The following is a 17,994-nucleotide window of genomic DNA, read 5'->3' as shown; positions in this document are numbered from 1 at the left end:
GGCCTCTTTCCCGGCCCCCTGTGGTGTCCGGCTTCTCGGACAAAGGGTTTCCTACTCGGCCGAAAGAGATGTTTGCAGAGCAAGGCCCTAGGTACTCTGGATTCCATCTCCCTGGAAAGAGAAACTGTAACTTCACGTTTTCCTCAGCTGCTTTGGGAAATTGGGGAGGAGGGGGGAGGGGCTGTCCTCATCACTGCCGCCAGTTCTTTCTTCTAGAAAAAAAAGGAGAGGGGGAGCCTACGGCCCAGGGGAAGCGATCTCTCTTCTGTTTAGAAACCTTTGGTAGCCAGGCCAGACTCCCTGAACCCACCAACACCCCAGCCCCCTTCCGCCTTAGGACTTGGATCCAGAATGGGTTTTTAGAAACAGGACCACGAGAGAGTGGCTAGTGGAAACGAAAAATTTGCTACTTGGTGGATGATTTGGCGCAAAAAGTAGAATATGGCAGCTGTTACTGCCAGTTTGAACATTAGGGAAATCAAACTGGGCTCTGGAGAGTTGGGAGGGGGAAGTCTTTGCCTCAGCAAATGAACATGCCCAGGTTTTCTTCCTGTGGAAACCTTGACAGTGCCTTTGTATCTCTCCAAACAGTAAGCTCTTCTACCCTAGGGTTGAGAAGAAAGATGAAAGAATCTACTTAACACAGCAAAATGTTTTCCTAGCCAGATTTTCTCCAGTGTGAAAATGTTTATTGAGTCAGTGATTCCACTGGGTAGGGTCGGTGACATCAGAGCTACTTCCCCCATTTAATGCTATAAATAATAAATGGTGACACTGAAAGTCTGCTGGATAGCTGCATGGTTTCTGTGGATGATGGTGTCTGGGGAGTTGATATGCATGTTTTAAAAATGGAAGTACAGTAGCGTAAATACAGAGGCAGCTTAATATTTGCTGTCCTTTGCATAATTCACTGCACTTCTCCAGCAGTCTTGGAAATTAGAGGGCAAAAAAAAGCTCTGGTAGTTTCTGATTTGTGTGTGTGTGTGTGTGTGTGTGCACACGAGCACACGTGTGGTTGCTTTCTAAGGGATACTGATACGAGTTTTTATTTGATTTTCACTTATTAGGTAACTTGTCAGTACAACTTATCAAACTTTTGTAATCAAGCTTTTGATATTCTGCAGATTTTGTAGGGATTATTTTGGTAAAATATCCTAATGGAATTACACATATAGTACATAGTACATATTCTTACATATGTACAATACCTGTACTTACAACAGGAGAAGTAGGACATAGCAAAAAATTGTAACTTGGTATCTCTTTGAAATTGGCTGTTAAATTCTCCTTCCATTTTCATTCATTTAAAAAATAACTAGGGACTTCCCTGGTGGTCCAGTGGGTAGAACTCACTGCGGAGGGCCCTGGTTCTATCCCTGGTCAGGAAACTAAGAATCCACAAGCTGCACAGTGCAGCCTAAAATAAAATAAGTAGAATGTTTTTTTCAAAAGAATTAAAGTACAGTGTAATCCATTTAATGTCTTTGAATGGATATGGAAAAAAAAAATTCTTCCTAAATATAACTGGCTTTCTGTGTGTTTTGATTTTACATGATTGTACTTGTCTGATCTGAAAAGATATTTCAGACTTTTCAGGGACATTATTAAGTGGAATTCTTAGAAAATTTAACAGAGAAGACTTAATCAGGTAATCATCTGGATCAGTTTTAAAAGTGGCTTTTCATATACGGATTGTGATATTCCCTCAAAGGGCTACCAGTTAAGACTCTTACGCATCTGTTTCGTAAACATATATGTATTTATTTTAGTGTTATAGATAGCACAGATACTTAACAACTGATTTAATAAATCCAGGATCAGGAGTAGGAATGATAATGCCTTAAAATCTAATTGCACGTGGCTTTCTGTATTCACTGCATTTTAATTACAGTTTCCAGAACTAGATTAAAAACACTTTTTACACTGGTTTCAAAATAACATGATGAAAGGAGTGGAAGGGGTTAAACTGACGGTATTTTGAAAGCCTAAAGCATGAAATATTTTTAGATTTTTATGAGTCAGCTTCAGTACTCAAATATTTGTGATTGTGCTGCCTGTACCAGTTCGGTACTTAATGGTTAACAGGGTAACTTTAAATTGGTATTCCAGAGTGTGCTCTATCAAAGAAAGGAAACAGGGTTTCACCAATTTCTTAATCTTCATCCCTCTACTTTCTTTGATTTTCATTCCTCCTTCCTTTTTTTCTTGCACTTTTTGAGTTTCCTAGGAAATAAAACTGGTGATAGAATAATTAAATATTCAAAATATAACCCCCGTTGTTACTCCTACGCCTGCCTGTGACCAGGTTCACAAAAAGTGCCTCTCCAGCTGACCTACCTCGTAGGTAGGATTCAGTCTTTAATATAGACTGTAAACTCTTGATTGAGACAACTGAATTTATAATTCCTGATGGTGAATAATTTAACCATCAGATGACTTTCATGGCCTTATATTGGCCCAATACATACCTAGTTTGTGGGACTGCTTCTTAAGCTTCTGACTCTGGTTTTCAGTTCAGTTGCTCAGTCATGTCCGACTCTTTGCAACACCATGGACTGCAGCACTCCGGGCTTCTCTCTCCGTCACCAACTTTGGTTTTAATTAGCCTTAATATTACTGAGCTAGACAAGGAGTAAACCATTTGGAAATACACAGAAGTTCACCAGGCTTTGTCTAGTGTGGTGGACTTCACTGGGAAGAATGAAAGCTGCATTATGTATCACATGATATTTAATGCTTGAATTAGAAGTATAAGTTGTGCTCAGGCCCTTATTACTAGAAAGCATTCTCAGACCTGCTAATTGGAAGAAATGATCATTAGGCCTGCCTGTTAGAAAATAGCAAAAGTTAATGTTAAAGGTTTGGGAAGGGTAATCCTGCCTCCTCTGTGGGTGTGAGAGTACCCTTTACCCCCTTTACTCAAGTAATGGGCAGTTTATCCTCTGTTGTTAGCTGCTTGGTTCACTTCTTGGCTAAGTGACCTTAAGTGAATCATTTCCCTTCTGGTTACCTCTGAATGGCTATATTACTTGTTGAATGTAGTAACATGGGTAAAATACATTGGATCTCATTAAGAACTTATAATATCAAATCTATTTTTAGAGCTGTTGAAGTACAGACAGGCCACAAGACCAAAGAGATGAAAGAAACTAAATGACATTATTGGAAGTAATTATCTTTTGTTCTTTTTACATCTCTCCCCCTGCCCCCTTCTAGTCTTTGGCTTTCTAAGTGAAATAGTGGGATTGTTTAGTGGCGCCTTTAAAAAATTGGGTCTTTGTCACCATCACTTATCCTCATTGCCTCTAGCCGTGTGCTGCTTTACCAAATGCAGATTAAATAGACAAAGGCTTAAGTAGGGTCCAAATGAAATAAATCACATGCTATTTATAGACCTCACTGACTGGCCTCAAGAGGCTTGTGGCTCAAATATTATCAATTTTTAGTCCTGATTTTGGAGTAGGTTAGATGTCCTTTCAGATTTGATAAGGATAAACCTGATCCTGCTCGCACGTCTTGGCACTCTTGGCCCCTGACTGCTGTCTCCTGGAAACCGAGAGAGCTCTGTAGCACAGGAGGATTGCTAGCCCATTTCATAGGTTTACAGAACAGCACGTGTATTCCTCTGAGTAGTTATGTTTGTTCCTATGAATTTTAGAAACAGACTTTCCTGCGCTGTGAGGAGCCTGGGATCTTGGCTTCCACCTGGTGATATTTACAGTTAAAGGGAAAGAAAGCATTTGAAGTCCTCACTATTCAGATTCCTGCCTCCCTTCCAGCTTTTTCTTCTCACATTCCTCACTTATTCTATATTCCAGCCAAAGTGTGGAGGACCATTGTTCTTCAGATTTCCTTTGTCAGCACTGATATGAACTGACCTAAGCCCGTGTCTCAGGCTACTGATATTAATGGGAAGGACCTAATAGCTCTCCAGCCAAATTGATTTAGGTGAGATCTCAGCAATCCTCTCTTTCACCCATGTTGATAACGTCCTCTTCTCTCCTCTCAGAACACAACTTAGATACCTCTTCTAGATGTCAATTTATATTATGGTGGCAGATATAATTTTGTTTTTGTATCGATAGCAATGCCTACATGATAATCATCGTTAAATGAATGAGTGCTGGCACTTTGGATTTATCCTGTGGCACTTGGCATCTTCTGCGCTTGTATTAGAGTTTCCTGTTTGTGTCCCCTGTTAAATGATAAACTCCTCAACAGCGCCTTCTTGTAGAAGGTGTTCAGTAAATGTTGAGTTGAGCTTTCCTGTTGGTTGCTTACTTGGGTTATTGCTGTCTGCCTGTATCTTAGCCATCTTCTTTTCTGGAAATTCTCACCTATATCACTAATTCTCATAATGACTTGTTCCTAATGCATATGGGACTTACCAGACCTTCCTGTGTATCATGGAAGTTTGATCATGTCTAAAGCTGATTGTCCTTTGAATCCTTCACTATGTTTAGCGCTTGGGTGTGCAATAGATATTGATTTAAATTAATGTTAGATTTTTTTTTCATGCTATGAAGCCTTTTTAGCATTTCTGTTTGATAATTCTTAAGACAAGTGGGGATAGATAGGGGAGAAAGACTGCTAAAGGGAAAAGAAGGGTGGTATGTGTTGCACAAACTTCTGTTCATGGACATTTTAACCATTATTTACAGACTCTTAAACATATACAAATTGAATTATATACATCCCAGAGCGTGGGTGATAGCAGAATATTGAGGAAACCAAATTCCTTTTATATCTGTTGATGTGAACTTGCCAAATGGTGATAAGTTCTAAGGACCTGTGACCTTAGAGACACATGATTTAACATAAAGGGCATGGGCTCTAGGGTGAAACACCTGAGTTTGTATCATAACTCTCACTTGCTGGCTGTGTGACCTGAAGAAAGTTAACCTTTCTCTGGTAAGATTTCACTGTGTGTAAAAATTAAAAAAAATGCAGGTATCGCTTCAGTGTTGGGAGGATTATGAGAGATGTATGTGAAAGGACCTTGCAAAGACTTGTCTCTCAGCAACTGTCTGCCAAGCTAACTCTCCCTGCAAGTACAGGGACCGTATTTTGTCAAGTACAGTCAAGACAGATGGTGTGAGAAAAGTTTTAGTTTTTGTCCCTGATGTGTGCATGTACTTAATTGTGAAGCTTTGCAGAGGCCTAAAATTCAGTTGCTTTTAGCCATGCATTTAATGAGGCTTCTTTGGGGAAAATGATGAAATCATACAGAGTCAATACTGCCTTGGAAATCTGGGAAATACTCTTTCAATTACTAAGAACTACCAATTAGACATAATTAGACCTGTACTGTTACGGAGAGAACCCACTTTAACCCTGTTTTACGTTTCCTGGTAGAAGGAGACTGGTAATTGTTCATACTAACACTGAGCATAGTGATTTATGTTTGATCAATTTAGTTTAGCCAAGGAAATTAGAATTTTTAAATTCTTATTCTTGTTTGCTGGTGATTTTGACCTTTAACAGAGTAAGCGGTGACTGGATACAAGATTTCCTCCTGAGTTCTATTGTTGTTCATTGAATTAGTTGACAAAAGGGGAAAAACCTGTTGGTCAAGAATGTGCTTGTTACCCTCAGTTCAGTTTCTGCTGATCACAGTTGCCTAACAGGAAGTTTGTAGGCAAATGAGACACCAGCCAGGTAGACCTGACAGTCCAGTAGGGTATCTACTCTGGATTTTATTAACAGAAGTCAAAGATTGCTGAGTCCAGTTATGTCAGCAGGAAGCATTTTTAGGAGATTCCCTCTCAGGGTTAGTCAGCAATGAAGACCTTCACAGAATGGAAAGCTGTGAAGTAGAAACTGTGGGACATTAACATGTAGGTGGAAAAAAAGTTTGTGAATAGAGAGATGTGCAAATACCTAAGTACTATGAATATCGAAAACTGTTCTCTAAGAGCAAACCACTGGTCCACGGAAGAAAAAAAATTAAGTGAGAACTCTGTTAAGAAAAAAGAACCCAAGTAATTATTATTTCAGAGTTAAATTGAGAACTCTTAACCAGTTTTGGGAACTAATGATAAAATGTGTTTTGGTTCTGTGAAATGATTGCTTGGGAGACTCAAAGAGGAAGGGGCAGAGGACGTGAAGAACTTAATCCTTACTATCCTGGTCTGACATCTGTTAATCTTTGTTTCTCTGGCGGAAGGCCTGCCACCAATTAGGCATTCAGTAAATGTTTATTTGAAGGAAAGAAGGGGAAGTTAACTCGCTAATGGAAGAAAAGGCCTGATGGTGCAGGAGGCTCAGAAGTGAGTCTGTTAGTCAGATTGTTTGTGGCTGTGTTTTGGTTGTAGCAGTGAGTTACGTGCTTTGAAAATCAGACTGTACTGCTCTAGCAGGTAACTACTAGCTGTAGCCCACTAGCATTTTTTGTCAAAATTGGGTTTGTAGTTTATTAGGCTCTAGACTAATGAGAAGGGCTTGAGCGCTTACTGTTTGTGATTTAAGTTGGGGGTTTTAAGGTATTTCTACCTATTTGCTATGAAGAGGTTACTCTTAGACTGGTACTTCAGTCACTTCAGTGCTTTGCCAGTACATGAAAAACCAGAACATCTTTAGTCTTTGCCTGTGGACTATTTATTGACCAATCTTGGAATTCAAGAATTCTTTGGTTTCAGCTGGGGTTGGGATTCTGTGTCTTTGTCACAGACACATCTTTGCCACTAGGCACACAGGCTGCGTGGGCAAGGGTATAAAATTCATGTTGTAGCCTTAGAATTGCATGAGTTTTTGATATTGAAGTGCTTTTAAGTGGCAAGATTAAGGGAGTTAGCCCTCTCAGGATGGCTGAACAAGTTCAGTTGTATTTTAGTTCAGCTAGGCTGAAATACTTATTGTTTTGTATTTTTGTGGTTCTCTGTTCTGACATCAGTTAGCTTAGAGCTTGGTTTCTTCTGCCCCAGGAATCATGGTCTTTTTGGTCCTTGGACTTTGGAGGCCACCGTATTCTATGAAAAGGGCATGGGCTCTACCACCTAGTGGATGTGGGACTTTGAGCAAGTTCTTTCTTCTCATATTTTTAAATATGAGTAGTGAATGTAAAAGGCCTGGTCCATTAGTAGCCCTTCAGGTATCATGGTCACTTCAGGAGCATTTTGGCAGTAGTATGGCAGTTGAGGAAGTAGCAAATGTATGTGCAAGCAGCTTCACAGTCTTTGGATTTTTAACTTTTTATCTGTGGCATCCTGTTGAATACCTTTTCCTGTCCTCCTTGTAGTTTGCTTAGAATTTATAGTCTAATTGTAAGAGTTGGTATGGTAATAAAAGAATGTTGATATAAAGTGGACCGGGCTGATGTGTTTAAAGGTGTTATCTAGTAAATTGTTTATTATGTTCTTTCTTTTCCCTGGTGTACCCAGTGACTGGCCATTGTGGGGGATTGGCCTTTACTGAGTTAGAAGTTCACTCTTAAAGTTATGTCACATGTTTTGAAATGTCCTATATTGTAGCTGAGAGTTTAAGATTTGAGTGATGTGTAGATGTCTTATGTGTAGCAAACTTAAAATTTTTTGTTAGGTGCTTAAATAAATTTTTATTAGGAAATATTTGAGCCTCCTCCCCTATTAATTATGACTGACAAAGTTTCTGTAATTGTAGAGGAATGGTTTTAGGAAATGGTTAAAATTCATTGTAGCTGAATGATCTGGGACAATTTATATGGATAGTAGAGGAAATTTTTATCATGTATTTGGAAACTGCATACTTGTCATGACTGAGTATTAATGTTAGGGATGCTTCCTTCTTTGTTTTGTGGAATTTCTTGTCCATCTCTCAGCACAGAGGTGAGCAGTGCTCCTGCACACCCTCTCGTATGAAACCGCAGACTCAGGGCTTGTACCTTTTTTCTGTGCTTCAGATCCACCACTCCGTTGACCCCTCCTTCCATTTCTTGGTGGCTGTCCTTTGCCACTGGTGCCATGGTGGGTGTATGGATTGCTTTCTGTCTTTCAACAGTTACCGAAGTGCATGTTTGGGATTTTGTTGAAGAAAGCTGGATACAGTAAACGGACAGAATCTTGGAAGCTGCTTGACTGCTGTCTTTTCTCAGACTAGTCTGAAAGGGAGTGCCCCCATTCATTCTGGATTGGTGGATCTGAAGTACAAAATATTGTCCAGGTAAGCAGTTACCTTGTATTGTTTTCTTATGTAGAACTCGACTCATTGAGAGAAACTTAAAATTCCTTTACTTCTTTTTCCAATATAATAGAGAAAGGAAAAAAATGTTAGATATTTATGTTTAGTGTTTATGTTTTGGTGTGGATTAGCTGGGTATTTGCTGGTCAAAACTTTGTTTCAGTGTAAGAAATGTAGTTATTTTTATTAAATAGGCCCAAAAGGTTTGTAGTCACAGCCTAACAGGAAATTCAGTTCAGTAAACAAGGGACTTTTTTTGAGGAATAAGTTGGAAAATAAGGGAGACAGATGATTATTTTGTATTATCTCATGATTTATAGTTATTACCTGGTCAAAATAATTTTTGTCTTTATTATGTAAAGTAGTGGTCTTTTATTCTTAAGACTCTTGGAGAGTCTTCTCTAATTAGCTACTGTTTACAGAGCAGCTACTAAGTACCAGCCACTACTGTAGGCTCTTTGCACGTTTTTCTTATTTAGATGGCCTGTGCTCCGTGTGTATTTTACAGACAATAAGATGAAGCTCTTGAGTTTAAGTAAGTACAGTAAGTACAGTGGCAGAGCCACTTCCAGCTAGTGAGTGGCAGAGCCAGGCTCTTAAGCTGGAGCCTGTATGTCTCCAAAGCTCTGGCTCTTTCCATCTGGCTACATTTGCTGAAGTTTGCACTTAACTTCAGGATTTTCATATTGTCTGTATACCGTTAGAGCAAGGTGTGGTTTTCTCCTGTGGGGTTCCACTTGGAGACCACCTGACGGGTCGCTGTTGGGTGTGATATTTTACTTACATCTGATGCTCTCTCTTCTTAATGAAAAGATTAGAAGATCTTTGGTCAGTTTATCAAGTGAACCTAAAGCTAACTTAGGAGAGGCTGTACGTTTAAATGTCAAAATGTGCTTTATACAGGGAAGTATCATTTGGTCTAGTGAACTCAAACCTGTATCTTCTCAGTTCGTCCTTAGTTTTCATTGGTTATTTAAATAGCTCGGTAGCTTATTATATAGACTAGTTTTGACCTGTGGTTTGTCAGTCTTACAAGTAAGACATTTTCAGGAAACTCATGACTTTTTCTGGTGTTTAAGCACTCCAGAGTACTCATTTCCTTTAATCTTAAAAAAATTCTTTATCATAGACTGACCCTATGGCTTTACGATCCTTCTTTTATTTTATTCCTTTATATTTGTTGATATTTCTTCTGGGTGAGCATTTTTCACGTTTCCACATGGAAAGTGAAGAGCTTTCAGGATGCTGATGCTGATAGTAAAAGCAGTAGCAGTTAACATTGGGCACTTACTCTGTATTGAGCACAGTTCTAAACACTGTGCACGTATAAACTCATTTTCATGGGAACCCGGTGAAGTCGGTACCCTTATTTCTACTTTGCATATGTGGAATCAGAAGGCTAGAGTACTTAAATAACATATTCAAGGCCACGTATCTAGTAAGCGCCAAAGATGAGATATGAATCCAGGCAGTTTGGCTTAGAGAATGTGCTTCTAATGTCTGTGCCTCAAGTTTGTGGAGTATCATCTAGTGATAAAAAGAGGGGTGGAAATCCTGAAGACTAAAATTGTGTATTCTGATTCCATGAAATCATTACAAAGGGAAAGGAAACAATTGTTGAGTATCTATTTTGTACCTTCTGTAGAAGATAGTCTAGCTCTAGGATTCTGTGTCAGTCATCCAAGACTGTCTACCAGGCTGTTTCCTGAGAGGACTCACAATAGGGTGAGTTTAAGGTTATCTTCCAGAACAGTGCTGTCCAGTTAGAACTCTCTGGATCGTGGAAATGTTCATTATCTGTGCTGTTCAATATGATAGCCACCAGCTGCATGTGACGCTCTGTAACTGAGGAACTGGATTTAAAATTTTAATTTAAATAGCCACAAATACAGTTTAGAACTTAACTTCAATCTTATGTCTGATTCTGGACTTAACTCTTAGAAATCTAATCTTGTCAGCTTGCTGAAAGCCAGTTCCTTATCCCATGGTTGGACTTACAAGACTGATATGTAAAATCAGAATTCCAGTTTATTAATTTATAATGATATGTGCATGTTGGTGTGATTAATGTAAACTTTTCTGATGGGTAGATTTGCTTATTAGGTCCTATTCAACATGCCAGTTTAAGTTTTTCAAATAAGAAACACTAGTTAGAAGGACCTGAAAACTCAAGCCAATCAAATGGTTTAGTTAGCATGGACTTGACCAGGGAAGTGATATATTTGCTGACCTGAGACTGAGATGACCTCATTCATCTTTTACTTTAAGGATGGATGATTTTTCTGTCTTCTTGCAGCTTCTGTGCTTGCTTTTACTTCCCATATCCTTTTCTGATTATGGCATTCATTTTAGGCATGTTAATACATTCAGCTTGAATGCAGTCTTGTCTTACAGATCTGGGAAGCTCTTTGTTTTCCTTAAGGCACTTCTATCACTGTTAGGATCCATTTTGTGTTCCTTTTTGTCTCTAAGAAGGCAGTTGAGTTTTCCTTGCTTCCCTGAGGCCTCTTTTTACTGAAATACACTTACTAGCTCATTTAATTTGGTCCTATAGTGTGGGGGTAGAATAGGAACACACTCATATAAAAACGCCTGACACATTCTCTTTGTATTGGTTCATGCTATTAAATGGTCTTGTTTTTAGCTCACTCTATCATTGTTTTGGGACTTGTTCTTGAGCCTTTTGTTCCTTAAGTAGAAAGAGTGGTGTAACCAAATTTGCATTTAAGAAGTTAACTTTTCAGGTGTCTGCAAGATGGATTGAAGTGACTCAAGGCAAGGGGTCTAGTTAGTTCAAGTGAGCAATGATTAGGTAAACCAAAGCATTGACAATGGGCATGGTAGAGGTGGGGTGGACTTAAAAGAGACGTAGATGGTAGGACCTACAGACTTGGGGGTTGGCTATAGGAGTAAAAGATGGATGTAACAGGAATTTTAGATTTTTGCTTTGGGCGCCAGAATGGATATTTGTTCTCTTTTTCAAGATAGGGAAGACTAGAAGAATAGACTGGAGAGTGTGGAGGGATGAGAAAGGAGTGAGTTCAGTTGTTGTTCAGTGAGTTGTTCAGTGGGTGAATCCTCTAAAAGGAGAAGTATCTAGTAAGAATATTGATTGGGAACTCACCAGAGAGAGCAGAGAAAGAAAGGTTTGGGGATTTTTATTTAGCCTCAAGTGGTGGCTAACTTTATTTAGTGGAATTAGAAGATTAATAAATGGGGAAACAAATAGATGGGGAAACAATGGAAACAGTGACAGACTTTATTTTTCTGGGCTCCAAAATCACTGCAGATGGTGACTGCAGCCATGAAACGAAAAGACGCTTGCTCCTTGGAAGAAAAGTTACGACCAACCTAGACAGCATATTAAAAAGCAGAGACATTACTTTGCCAACCAAGGTCCATCTAGTCAAAGCTTTGGTTTTTCTAGTAGCCATGGATGGATGTGAGAGTTGGACTGTGAAGAAAGCTGACTGTCAAAGAATTGATGCTTTTGAACTGTGGTATTGGAGAAGACTCTTGAAGAGTGTGGACTGTAAGCAGATCAAACCAGTCCATCCTAAAGGATATCAATCCTGAATATTCATTGGAAAAACTGATGCTGAAGCTCTAATACATTGGTCACCTGATGCAAAGACCTGACTCACTGGAAAAGACCCTGATGCTGGAAATGATTGAAGGTGGGAGAAGGGGATGGCATAGGATGAGATGGTTGGATCATATCACCGACTCAGTGGACGTGAGTTTGAGAAAGCTCTGGGAGTTGGTGATGGACAGGGAATCCTGGCGTACTGCAGTACACTGGGTTGCAAAGAATCGGACACGACTGAGCAACTGAACTGAACTGAAGATTAATAAGAGTAAATAAAGATTTGAGGAATCTATATCTGTGCCTGGAAATGCTAATATAAAGAAACGGGCTACAGCTCAGGTTATGATGTTGAACAAGAGGTGTTACTACTCTTTTTTCACACTGATCTGGGAATTCTGACAGCCTGTTCCCAGTCTTCACATTCGTCCCTTATGTTTGGATTGTGGTATTTTTTCCACTGTAATGATTTATTTCATTCAAAGAGATACAGTTTTTGAAATGTATTTTTAAAGAGCCATTTTGTCATTACACATCTTACCTGTGTGTTAGTCACTCAGTCGTGTCCGACTCTGCAACCCAGTGGGCTCCTCTGTCCATTCGTAGATTTGTCAAATTCATTTTTTACATCCAATGACAAAAACAAGGGGAAATTAACCTAAACAGTGAACGTTCTGGATTAAGTGTGAAATGGGAAATGGAAATTTGCTCTTCTCTCAACCTGTCTCAGTTCCTGAGTGCTTCTCATATGGCTGTGATAAGACACATTTCTAACATCACAGCAGGAGGCCTGAGTAGAAACCAGCTATTCAGCGTCTACTAGTCAGTCAGTCGAAGAAACAGCAAACTGTTCAAGTGCTTGTGTGAAAATTAGCTGTGTAGAAATAATTGAGATGATGTGTTGGTCCAGTGTGGCATATATTTAAGAGATTTTTAAGGCAGATTTTTTCTATGTGCTATTTTCATCTTATGCACAGACTTTAGACTGTAATTCTCAGGTGAGCTATAACTCCACTGTAATTAGGCTTTGATCATGAAAGCATGAAGATATGATGATTTCATCATAGCTACAATCAATAGTTATCAAAAAGCTTTTTTGAATATATCGTGTATGTCTGTGTTATAAGGTGCAAAAAAGAGTATTCAGTAAGAAGAAAAGTTTCCCATTCTCTTCAGTGTCAGCTTCTCCACCATCCCAAGGGAAAAAAAATGCAGGAAGGCAAGTGGTTGTCTGAGGAGGCTTTACAGATAGCCGTGGAAAGAAGAGATGGGAAAGGCAAGGGAGAAAGGGAAAGATATATCCAACTGAATGCAGAGTTCCAGAGACTAGCAAGGAGTGATAAGAAGGCCTTAGATGAACAGTGCAAAGAAATAGAGGAAAACAGTAGAATGGGAAAGACTTGCAATCTCTTCAAGGAAATTGGAGGTATCAAAGGAACATTTCGTGCAAGGATGGGCACAGTAAAGGACAGAAATGGTGAGGACCTAACAGCAGAAGAGATTGAGAAGAAATGGCAAGAATACACGGAAGAACTTTACAGAAAGGGTTTTAATGACCCGGATAACCATAACCAAAGGTGTGGTCACTCACCTAGAGCTGGACAACCTGTAATATGAGGTCAAGTAGGCCTTAGGAGGAGAAGGCAATGGCACCCCACTCCAGTACTCTTGCCTGGAAAATCCCATGGACGGAGGAGCCTGGTAGGCTGCAGTCCATGGGGTTGCTAAGAGTTGGACACGACTGAGAGACTTCACTTTCACTTTTTACTTTCATGCATTGGAGAAGGAAATGGCAACCCACTCCAATGTTCTTGCCTGGAGAATCCCGGGGACGGGGGAGCCTGGTGGGCTGCTGTCTGTGGGGTCGCACAGAGTCCACACGACTGAAGTGACTTAGCAGCAGGCCTTAGGAAGCATTGCTAGGAACAAAGCCAGTGGAGGTGATGGGATTCCAGCTGAGCTATTTAAAATCCTAAAGGGTAATGCTGAATATTTATTAGAAGGGCTGAAGCTGAAACTCCCAACACTTTGGCCACCTTATGGAAAGAGCTGACTCATTGGAAAAGACCTTGATGCTGGGAAAGACGGAAGGCAGAAGGAGAAGGGGCGGCAAAGGATGCCGGTTGGAGGGCATCACTGACTCAATGGACATGAATTTGGACAAACTCCTGAAGGTAGTGGAGGACAGATGTAACCGGTGTAATAGCATTACACTGTTTCTAAACTGGTTGCTTTTTAAATTGTTCTTTTATTTTTCTCATAGCTTCTTCTTATGAAGAATTTAATTTATATGAGAGTTGAGGAAAAAACAGTACAACAAACACTTGTATACTCTCTCCACCTAGGCTCAACAGTTACTAACATTTTGCCTTATTTGAATCACTTCTCTGCTCCCACCTTGGTCTTCCCTTCCCACCCTCTTCCCTTTTGTGTCCTCTCCCCAAGTAAGCACTCTTTTATGTTAAACAATTTGAAAGTACCTTGCAGACACTATACCTCACTCTAAATATTTCAGCATGTACCTTTTAAGAATAAAAATAACCTCTCCTCTCTGAAAGCCAACACGCACATAATACATGTACCATGTATATAGTATATATCTCCATATTACAACCAAATATTAAATATAGTCATATGCATTTTATACATAAAATAAAAACCACAAAAGCTATTTTTATCTGAGAAAATGAAAGTAATTCAATAATATAATATTCAGTTAAATTTTTCCACTTGTCCCAAGAATGTCTTTTCGAGCACACCTTCTTTAAAAAAACAAAAACCAGGTTCCAAGCAAAATAACCCCTTTGTATTTAGTTATGATGTCTTTTTAATTTCTTTTCATTTTAACAGTCTCTCTGCCCTTTTCTGTCTTCTGCGATTGACTTTCTTTTTTTTTTTTTTAAGTCCAGTTCAGTTGTCCTGTAGGATGTGCCACATTCTTCACTTGTTTGAACATTTCCTCATGGTGTTATTGAGCTTGCTTTTCTAGCTCCTGACTTCCTGTAAACGGGAAGTTATATGAGAGGCTTGATTGCAGCTCATTTAAACATTTTTGACAAGAGTGCTTCATCACAGGTGAAGTGTACTTTGGGTTGAGTCATGTCGGGAGGCACCTCAAATGACAAGTTATCCCATTATGAGCTGGGCTAAATTTGATGCTTTGTCTAAGGTGGCAGCATTCACATCTCTCCATTAAGGTACAGTTTTATCATCTGTTATTAGAAAGGACTCTATGGAATAATATTTCAGTACCTTGTAAATAACCTGTTACATTATAGCCTTTCACCCTGTGGTTTCAGCTTCCTGAGCCTGAAATCATTTATTACAATATAAATTACAAAATTTTGGCTTTCTGTCATTTCGTCTGTATTTATTAGCTAGCATTCACCGAGGCCGTCCCTGTTTCTCCTCCTCCCTTTTTGTGTATCACTGTACTCTTCATAGACGTTTATTTATTCAGTGTGTTAATGGTCAATTACAGTCTTTATGGGTGTTCACATTTGGCTAATAAGAGCCCCTCAGGGTAGCTCCTGCTTCCTTTTCAACGTGAGTCCATCAGTTTTGGTGTGCTCCTTGGTCTTCTGCTTTGCCTACATATCAAGAATCAACCATTTCTCCAAGAAGCTCTGGTTCCTTTTAGTGGAGAACGGTGTTTAGAAACCAAAATCAATACTATTGGGTTTTGTTGCTTCTAGATCTTTTCAATAGACAGAACTAAAATATGTATTTGAAAGAATCATGGGTTCATGTTAGTTCTGAATCAAAGTTAATATTACAGGGATATTTTTCTGAACCTGTTAGCCTTTTAATTTTCAGAATCCTAGGGATCATACTGTGTAATGGCCATCTAGTTGAAGTACTAATTGCCATGCATATAGGCAGATAAATAGCTCTATTCATTAATTATTAAGCACATAATCAACAGGTTCTGTTTGATCATGTAGGGAATACAGAACAGCATCAGGTGTATATCTTGTTTCTAGAATCTTGCAATCTTTTATGTTAAAAACTGTAGTACAATGTGAAAACTGCCAAGGATCATGAAAAGTGGATATACACTTTTGTGGAATACACTTTGTGTGGAAGCTAGAAAAAAAAGGAAATTCTATAAAGGACAATTTTAAAAGTTATCCTTTGAGGCCTGAGCAAAGTGGATGTGGATGTACTGGGTTGGAAGAGGGATTTCCTAGCAAAGGTGAGTGAGTGAACAGTCGTAGCTGGTGGGCTGTAGTGCGTGCTGTCTGTCAGGAGGTACGAGTAAGTGGTTGTGTGGACTCTTGTGGTGTCGTTTGTGTGAAGGAACTGAGGTAGATTGCAGATGCAAAGAGATTATAATCAGGTCTGGGGTTATCCTTTAGGTCAAAAGTTACAGACAAGTAGCCTGTAGATAGAGATCCACAGATGTAATTTATTTGATCCACATAGATTTTTAAAAATTGAGACATTTCTCATCAAAACACTGGTTTATCTGAAAACTGGAGCTGAGTCATGGCTGCTTTTTTGAGCCAAGGCTCGTCCTTTCCGGTTCACCACAGCTCCTGTAAGACTTTCTTTTGAACTTGTCCTCCCTGTAGGAAAGGAAGGATGAGAGAGTAGTGGGTGTAATGGGAGATGAGAGGTGACTTGAGTTTGAGCAAAATCCATGCTTTAGGAAGATCACTGTGGCAGTCAGCTTGGAGGATGCAGTGGAGCAGGGAGACCAATTAATAGACTGTTGTAATGTTTCAGGGAAGAACTCACAAGATAGTAACAGATGGTGCAGAGAGGAGGAAGTAAGACACTGTAAACGCAGAACGGGTAGAGGCTTTTGATATGAATTTCTGTCTATGTATTGAAAAGAATGTAAATCAGACTCTTAAAACATGAAGTCCAGTTTGTAAAAAGCTTTGTACACATAAATCAGTATCTGGAGGTTTCTGGAAGTTAGCCACGTATTTTTTAATGTATTGGTTAGTTTTGGAAGACAGTGGTAATAGTTTCATCCATGGTCTCTGTGTTTAGTTTTGCTGTATGCACAATAACATGCTTCACCAAAGCCTCTGATACGCCTTTATTCCTGAAAGTTGTTTGTAAACTTTAGGGAACTAAACTTCCAAGCGAAATATTGGTGATGCTGGAACTTCTTTTCAAATGCTGGCTGCTTGTATTTAGTTTTCTCCACAATCTCAGCAAGAATTTAATCAACAGGATAGTGAGTCAATAAGGGATTGCACCGTAGACTTAAAGTTGCACCTTTATTACAATCTTACATGCTGTTAATAAGTATTTGGGCGTCTCCCCTGTCTGGTTAGGGCGCGACTCTATCCAGTCCTGTTGGCAGTGGCACTGCCCCAGATACTTAGTGGCGCTGCCAGCTCAGATAACCTGAGGGAGGTGGGCACGAAGAGCATGGGCTTGAGGAGCCTGGGAGTGAGAGTGATGTACACCAGTGGGAACCACACCTGGGTACTGTGTAAAAGGCTTCCAGCTTCAGGGTTGAACAAAGATTGGTTACAGGGCAGCTGTATGTGTATGTGTGTGTGTATACACACACACACACACACGTGTGAGTATTTAACTTACAAAGAGTATAGAACACCAGTCTTAAGTGCACAGCTCAATGATTTTCTTTTTAACATAGGTATGTACTACATTGTGTAACCACTACCCAGATCAAGATAGAGAAGATGCTAGAGGCCCTTGAAATAAACCCTCCCAGATGTCTATTCTGGCCTTTTTTTTTTTTACTATTGTTTACTTATGGCTGTTTTTGGATTTTACATAGATCGAGTTATACAGAATGTATTAATACATACTCTTATATTTCTGCCCCCACCCCCATCATGTCTGTATCTGTGAAACTCCCCATTCTGTTGTATATAACAGGTTTCCCCCCTTGGTCCATTAATCCATTGTGTATATAGTTCATCTTTATTTTATTGTTGACACATTACTTGGCTTGTTTCCAATTTTTGGCTTTTATTATGAATAACATTTCTAAGGTGAACATAAGCACTTGGGTCTCTCAGTTATAAAATGCCCGGAGTGAAATTACTGGGTCAGAGGATAGGCATGTATTCCGTTTCAGTAGATCTGTGGAGCTGTTTCCCAAACCCTTCTGTCCATTTAGATGCCCTCTCTAACGTGGAGCACTCCAGATATCCCCTTGGCTTTGCCAGTCCTTTTCAGTTTAGCCATTCTGTTCAGTGTGTATGGATGTCTACATTGTAGTGTTGTTTTTTTTTTTAATCAACTTGCTGCTGCTACTGTTGCTG

General features: G+C 39.5%; 1 protein-coding gene across 7 annotated transcripts in view; it reads left to right on the top strand.

Moving 5' to 3' along the window:
• FBXW11 (F-box and WD repeat domain containing 11) overlaps positions 1-17,994 on the top strand; it is a 131,621-nt gene that overhangs the window by 793 nt on the left and 112,834 nt on the right. Inside the window, exon 2 of one of the 7 annotated variants that reach the window (XM_027520520.1) lies at positions 7,975-8,136. The exons of 5 other annotated variants lie outside the window; for them this stretch is intronic. The gene's annotated coding sequence lies outside the window, so the exon portion shown is untranslated. Of the gene's footprint in view, positions 1-7,974; positions 8,137-17,994 lie in introns of those variants that run through there. One more of the 7 variants, XM_027520524.1, reaches the window with a different exon arrangement.

Source organism: Bos indicus x Bos taurus, chromosome 20 (assembly GCF_003369695.1).
Source record: "Bos indicus x Bos taurus breed Angus x Brahman F1 hybrid chromosome 20, Bos_hybrid_MaternalHap_v2.0, whole genome shotgun sequence".
NCBI lineage: Eukaryota > Metazoa > Chordata > Mammalia > Artiodactyla > Bovidae > Bos > Bos indicus x Bos taurus.
The sequence above is the reverse complement of the archived record's forward strand: the minus strand, read 5'-3'. Positions and strand labels throughout refer to the sequence as shown.